Genomic DNA, 8,055 nt, shown 5'->3' with positions numbered 1-8,055 from the left:
ATAAGATTTACTTTGTAACGGCACACCAAATATATCTTCATTTTCTTCCTCTTATTCCTTTGTGTTTTCACGTTTTTCAAATTGTTTTATTTTCTAAGCAACGAAGCACAAATTCTGCAAGTTGCTAGTTCACATAAAGAATTGTGTAACATTGAAATCCTCCTGTTGAATTAAAAAAATATAAGTTCCATACCAAGAACTAGAACAGTGGCTATTTTCCTCTTGGTAAGGGTAGAAGAGACTCTTTAGCTATGGTAAGAAGCTCTTCTAGGAGAAGGACACTCCAAAATCAAACCATTACTTTTACTTTTTACTTTTAGGGGTTTATTTCTCGCCCTCCACCAGACACTAAGAGTCTGTTCAGGCGGGCCTTGGTGTGTGAAAATAATTTCTTTCCAGTTAATATTTTGCTCTGTATCTTTTCAGTTATTCGCTAGCATTTGTATTCAGGCTTAATAGTTTTCAGATCACTTCTTAGTAGTGTATTGGGCAATTTATAGTACAGAGAATTGCAATAATCAAGCCTTGTTATTACGTGACTCGTCACTAAAATTTTTGTACTGCCCTCTGTTAAATATTTTCTAATAAATGCTATGTTTCTCAGGTGATAGTTTCACACTTTCACTGTGTTCACTATTTGATCCCTCACTGACAAATTACAATCTAACAGTACACCCAAATTTTTCACAACAGGCACAATCCTAACATCAGCGTCACCAATTTTTATACTTGGAAATAACTGGTAATTCTTCAAAGCCACCTTTGTGTCAAAACACATACATTGTTTTATCATCATTTAATTTAAGCTTTTTCCTCTGCATCCATGTTTTTATTTCAGTCATTATCTCATCAATTCTCTAGTCTTGGGTAGTGCCATAGCCTTTGTACCATGGTCTTACACTGCCTTGGGTTAGAGTTCTCTTGCTTGAGGGTACACTCGGGCACATATTTCTATCTAGTTTCGCTTCCTCTTAATTTGTTAAAGTTTTTATAGTTTGAATAGGAAATATTTATTTCAATATTGTTACTATTCATGAAATATTTTATTTTTCCTGATTTCCTTTCCTCACTGGGCTATTTTCCCTGTTGGGACCCCTGGGCTTATAGCATCCTGCTTTTCCAACTAGGGTTGTAGCTTAGCATTTAATAATAATAATAATAATAATAATAATAATAATAATAATAATAATAATAATAATAATAATAATAATAATAGACTCAGTCCCTGTGGGCGTCATTGATAATAAAAAAAAATAACTATACCCACATCTGAATGATATTGTTGAATTTCTTTTTACTTTACTGTCACGCGTTTAAAAATCTTAAATTACTACCCTCCTCGTAATACTACACTGTTAAAAACCCTTAATTTTAATCTGAAATTCTCGGTAAAAAATATACCGTTCTCAGCCGTATTTCAGTAAAATACAGACGACCGTAATTTCACCCTACTTTGTTATTATTTTTTAAGGGTTGGTGACCGTAATATCACTTCTTTACGTCAATATATCCGTTTTTAAAACGGTAAAGGCCTGGCAACGTTTATATTATTATTATTATTATTATTATTATTATTATTATTATTATTATTATTATTATTATCATCTAAGCTACAACCCTAGTTAGAACTGCTGGATGCTATAAGCCCTAGGGCTCCAACAGGGAAAATAGCTCAGTGAGGAAAGGAAATGAAGAAATAAGTGAACTACAATCACAGTGTTGTGGAGAGAGGAACGAGGAACCTGGAACCTGGAACATGGAATGTTACAAATTGTAGGCTATGGAATTCCCCATCTCTTCGTAGGTATGGAGGATTTGGGAGAGCCTATAGGTCTATCTGTTGAGTCATCAGCAGCCATTGCCTGCCCCTTCTTGGTCCTAGGTTGGGTGGAGAGAGGGCTTAGGTGCTGATCCTATGTATATATGGTCAGTATCTAGGACATTGTCCTGTTTGATAGGGTATTGTCACTGTCCCTTACCTCTGCCATTCATGAACGACATTTAACACACACACACACACACACACACACACACACACACACACACACACACACACACACACACACATATATATATATATATATATATATATATATATATATATATATATATATATATATATATATATATATATATATATATATAAACACATATATACAACACACACACACACATATATATATATATATATATATATATATATATATATATATATATATATATATATATATATATATATATATATATATATATATATATATATATATATATATCAACCTCACTATTGCAAGATGTAGTTCCATGTTATACCGATAATTTAGAGCAGGTTTTGATGGCTAAAATTCTTAAACCAATTCAAATCTAAATAATTATGAAGTAAGGATGACTTTTAGTATAAAAAGGAGACTGGTGAATGAAAGGATAAGCAATGATATATCATTTAATGGAAATATAAAATATGTAAGTATAATTGAACGAAGAACATTTCATGAAATGAAGTAGAGTCCAGCTTATTGGATATTTCTGAATCGAAATGTAGAGTAAATATTAATGATATTGATTTAACGGAAACAAGTATTTTTCATAGTGTTCATAATATTTTGGTAAATATATATAAACTATTGGAGTTATTAGAGTTTAATTTAGCTAATCAGTATGAAACCTTTTTTGTGACGGAAGCTGTTTTTCTATAAGTTTGAAACAGTTGTTGTAGTTACAATTATCATTCATTCCATTCAGTGAATGATTTAACATTTACTAACGGACTGGCATTTAAATTTTCTTAACTGTACTAAATTTTGATGTTTAATTTCGTATCATATTCATTGGCTCCAAGATTGGGCAAGATATCCTACTGAAAACAGAAGAAGAAGAGGGATAATGTGAGTGTTGCCAGCTATGGAAATTTATCCCTAGATTTGGAGAATTTGGTGGTGTGATGGGGATATTCTGTACAACTTTCTATGAAGAAACAAAGATGAATAAACCCTTATATTGCTGCAATTAGTTTGCTTGTGCTTATATGAAGTAAATTGAGTAATATCTGTATAAGTAAAGCCTACATGATCAAGACAGAAGAGAATATATTTGTGGAAATTGGAATTTTTATGTTGTTTTCGGGATTTTTTATCTTGAGTTTTGGGGATTTTTTTATCTTGAGTTTTGGGGATTTTTTATAGTAACCCATCTGGCAACACTGGAAAATGTTTCCAAATTCCAGTTCTCTTCTTGTTTGGTAACAGTAACCTATTTTTTATATAGAATTTTGTGTTGCAAATCAACTGGAATTTTGCGCTGCAAATCTACTGTTTCCCAATACCTTGGAGGTAAGACTTTGGTAATAAGCTTAATTTTTGGTATTGAAATTCAAAATATTTCACGGGCAATGTGGGTACCTAAAGATAGCCTTAGAAGTACACATTTCTCTTAATATTTAGACTTTACCAAGGATAGACTTAAGATTTCACGTATCTAAGAGCAAATTTAATATATATATATATATATATATATATATATATATATATATATATATATATATATATATATATATATATATATATATATATATATATATATATATCCTAAGGTAACTTTAACCCATATCCAAATGGGTTTACATCCTACTTTAACACCAACCCTCGAATGATGCAACTTTGACAGCTGTTGACATCAATAACCACGGGATGAAGAGAATCTTAGGGCCCGGCCAGACCAAGCGCGGCTACCGGGGAGGTTAGCGGCAAGAGGTTCCAGCTGATAATTGAAACCTTAGGTATCTTATGTAGGTGGCCAGATAGGAGTCGCGGGAAGCCTCGCGACTCCTATCTGGTCACTTACATAAGATACCTAAGGTTTCAATTATCAGCTGGAACCTCTTGCCGCTAACCTCGCCGCTAGCCGCGCTTGGTCTGGCCGAGCCCTTAGGTTGGGCAGGAGGGTCGAGTATTATCAAAAGAGTAATTTAACAAATATTTTACCTCATTTTCTTTATGTTCAACTTGAAGGAAGTGAAAAAGAACCTCACCTATGCCCCGAAATAAGAACGTTTCTCGTACACTCAACAGTTTCCATGTAGCAGAATCATGTGCTTTGTAATCTTCCGGAGTTGCTGACCGAATGAAATATTTAGACACTTCACCGATTCAGGACAGTTCAAACCAAGTGTAGCCTTTGCAACGGTGCTTCTAGTAATCTTACGGTGTATTTTAGATTTTATTTTACCTTTCTTTTATATTATTTTGTTCGTTTCTTCACATCAGTTGTAAAATGTTTATTTTTTTTCATTTCTATACTCTTTCCTCTAAATGCCCAAATAAATAATTTGATAAGAACTGTTGGTTATCATCTAAGAAATATTGCGTTTATAAAAATGTACCTGGACGAAAATTCTGTAAAGAAACTTGTGATAAGCGATGTTATTACCAGGATTGACTACTGCAACTCCATCTATTACAATTTACCAAAAGTGCAACTTAAGAAATTACTAAACATAATAAACAGATGAGCGAGACTGATAAAAAGTGTCCCACCTAGAAAAAGGATCACCCCTATACTAATCGATTTACACTGGCTGCCGATAAAAGCGAGAATTGAATTTAAAATATGTACAATAACCCACCAAGTTATCAGAACCAGTCGTCCAAAATACTTAAGAGAAGCAAAGGAAATTACAAGGGAAGAATAAACAATAAAAATAAAATATTCCCAGAACAGTAACAACATTGAATTAGATCCTTCATATATAAACTATAAAAACTTTAAAAAACAAGAGGAAGAGAAATAAGATAGAACAGCATGCTCGAGTGTACTCCCAAGCAGGAGAACTCTAATCCAAGACAATGGAAGGCCATGGTACAGAGGCTATGGCACTACCCAAGATCAGAGAACAATGGTTTGATTTTGGAGTGTTCTTCTCCTAGAAGACTGCTTAATGATTACCATAGATAAAGAGTCTCTTTTACCCTTACTAAGAGGAAATATATATATATATATATATATATATATATATATATATATATATATATATATATATATATATATATATATATATATATATATATATATATATATATATATATATATATATATATATATATATATATATATATATATATATATATATATATATATATATATATATATATATATATATATATATATATATATATATATATATATATATATATATATATATATATATATATATATATATATATATATATATATATAGGCCTATCTATTGAATATTCAACATTAGCGATTTTCAACACCTTAAACCAGCAAACAAAATTATTCAGTCATTTAAGCAATCTGTGAAATGCATCCTACTCTTCATGACGTCACTAAAACGTATTTTCTTAATAAAAAAAAGATTGATTTAGTCTTTAAAATGTATCCTTTTGATATATTATGTTATATAAACATCTTATAAGGACTGTCTCTATATATTTTGCTGATATATATCTTTAATTTCCCATAAAATAATAAATCTTCAGCCCCGCTTCTCATAACTAGACATCGTAGCCAGAAACAGTCTATTATCCTTTCGAATTTAACGTATTTATTTAACTTACGGCCTTTAATAAGAGCCTTTAATTGTTTAGTTAAAGAAGTAATAGCTTTTTATAAGTTTATTTTTGTAAAATCTAATTATCTAAGTCTTAACTCGTCTGATGAACGTATAGGTATTTCCCCCTCTAGGTCTGACACGTAATTTCATTCATAAAAATACAGGTGTATGACGTCACATACAAACCAATCACAGAAGAGGTCGAATCAGCTAACGAGACAACAGATTTTCCCGCTAAATATACGTAAGGCAAGAGGGTTCTTCTAGTTTATGGGCTGCTGTTGACAAACAAATAAATATTGGTAAAGCTTTTTGAGTTTTTAATGGAATAAGTAACAGGTATTTTCCAACAGCTCATAAATCGCAGGATTTCTCTCTTGGCGGGATATTCCTGTCCTCTGATTGGCTGTATCTTCTGAGCTGTGATTGGTTGTTACATTTGTTTACAAATTCCCACATACCAGTTAAACATCGTAGCCAAAACCTAGTTAATTATTTCTTCAAAAAAGATGTATTTATTCAGCTTAAACAATTGAACGAGTTTCATTATCTATTTTTTTTAGTGAATTGATTTCATCAAGTTTGGTTTTATGAAAAAATATAATTTATAAGACCTAATTTATGTGCAATACGTATAGACATTTCACTCCTACCGAGTCAAGTTCATTCATAAAATACTATTGTCTGACGTCACATACAACCACCAATCACAGCAGAGAACGTCTCAGCCAATGAGACGACAGATATTTCGCGCTAAAAAATGTATAAGGTGAGAGGGTTCCTTCGACTTATGGGCTGCTGTTGACAAAAAAGTCAGCTTCACGGGGAGTCATTTCGCGCAAACGCTCTAGCTGAGGGTTTTTCATCCTATTTCTGATATGTTTAAGCGTTTTAATGTAAATTTACTGATATTTGGGCAGGTTTCTCCAACAGCAACTCATAAGTCTCGTAACTGTTGGTGGTACATTCTAGTCTTCTGATTGGCTGTATCTTCCCCAGTTCTGATTGGTTATTGCCTTCGTTTACTACGGTTTCACGCACAAACGAACACACGCATAAAACATCGTAGCCATAAAGTTAGTCAATTATTCCTTCGAATATGACTTCTTTATCTAACTTACGGTCTTTAATAAGATTCCTTATTTATTTTATTTCAAAATTAATAGTATTATTAAGATTATTTTCTGTAACATCAATTTTTTTAAGCTCTAATTAATCTAAAATACGTATAGGTTTTTTACGTGTTTATGCACAAACGAACACACACATATATCATCGTAGCCAGAAAGTTAGTCAATTATACCTCCGAATATGACTTATTTTTCTAATTTACGGCCTTTAATAAGATTCTTTATTTATTTTGTTTTAAAATTAATAGTATTACTAAGACTTTTTTTTTGTAAAATTTATTTTTTCAAGCTCTAGGTAATCTAAAATACGTATAGTTTTTTTCACCCCTTTGCCTTATACATAACATTCATTCATAAATACGAGGGTCTGACGTCACATACAACCAGCCAATGAGACAGCAGATATTTCCCGGTATAAAATGCATAACGCGAGAACTTGAGAAGGTTCCTCTGGTTTATGGGCTGCTGTTGACAAAGGAACAAATTCACGTAAGTATTTTTTTACCTATATTACGCAACCTGGGAAGACTATTTTCTAATTTCTTACATATACATTTATTTACATATTATCAAATTGTTCGAGCAATTACAGACTTTTTAAAATATAAAATGTTGAAATTGTCGAAACTTGAAAGCCTTAATATCTTCGAATATTCTGTAGCTTATATTAAACACATATATCTTACTTAGAACCAATAATTTAAAGCCATCTGCATACATATTCTCTTGTCGACACCATATGTAGCAGCAATTCTCTTAGATATTGTTTTGGACGTCCAATTTTGATAACCTGGTGAGCATTGAACATATGGTAAACTGTGTGTGTGTGTGTGTGTGTGTGTGTGTGTGTGTGTGTGTGTGTGTGTGTGTGTGTGTGTGTGTGTACAAATAGTTGAGGTATAAGACAATTATTCTTAGTTAATATGAAAAAAAAATAATGTAAAATATAGTTATACAGCTTTTCCAAAAACCAAAGGCCATCCATTGTTTTGTTTCTACTACAGAAAATCAGTTTCCACATTAACGTATAAAAAAGCACTATTTTATATCTTTATTTGGGAAGAAAAATCTTTGATATAATATCATTTGTCTAGTGGCTAGACTTTGCATTCGATTTTCCAGTAGTAATGATTTATAAAATGCAAATATTTTACATAGATAAATTTCATACTTATTTGTAGGATTTTTAAATATATATTGTAGTTCTTTTAAGTTTGGTACCTTTCGAGAGCTGGTTTTACACCCAATTTCTAAGTATTAAATAATTTTAGTTATATTTTGCAGATAAAATAATCTTTGAAATAATCCATCTCAAAGAAAGGAGAGCCTTTACATAGGTATACGTTATCTTTCGTA

This window comes from Palaemon carinicauda, chromosome 18 (genome assembly GCF_036898095.1).
Source record: "Palaemon carinicauda isolate YSFRI2023 chromosome 18, ASM3689809v2, whole genome shotgun sequence".
NCBI lineage: Eukaryota > Metazoa > Arthropoda > Malacostraca > Decapoda > Palaemonidae > Palaemon > Palaemon carinicauda.
The sequence above is the reverse complement of the archived record's forward strand: the minus strand, read 5'-3'. Positions refer to the sequence as shown.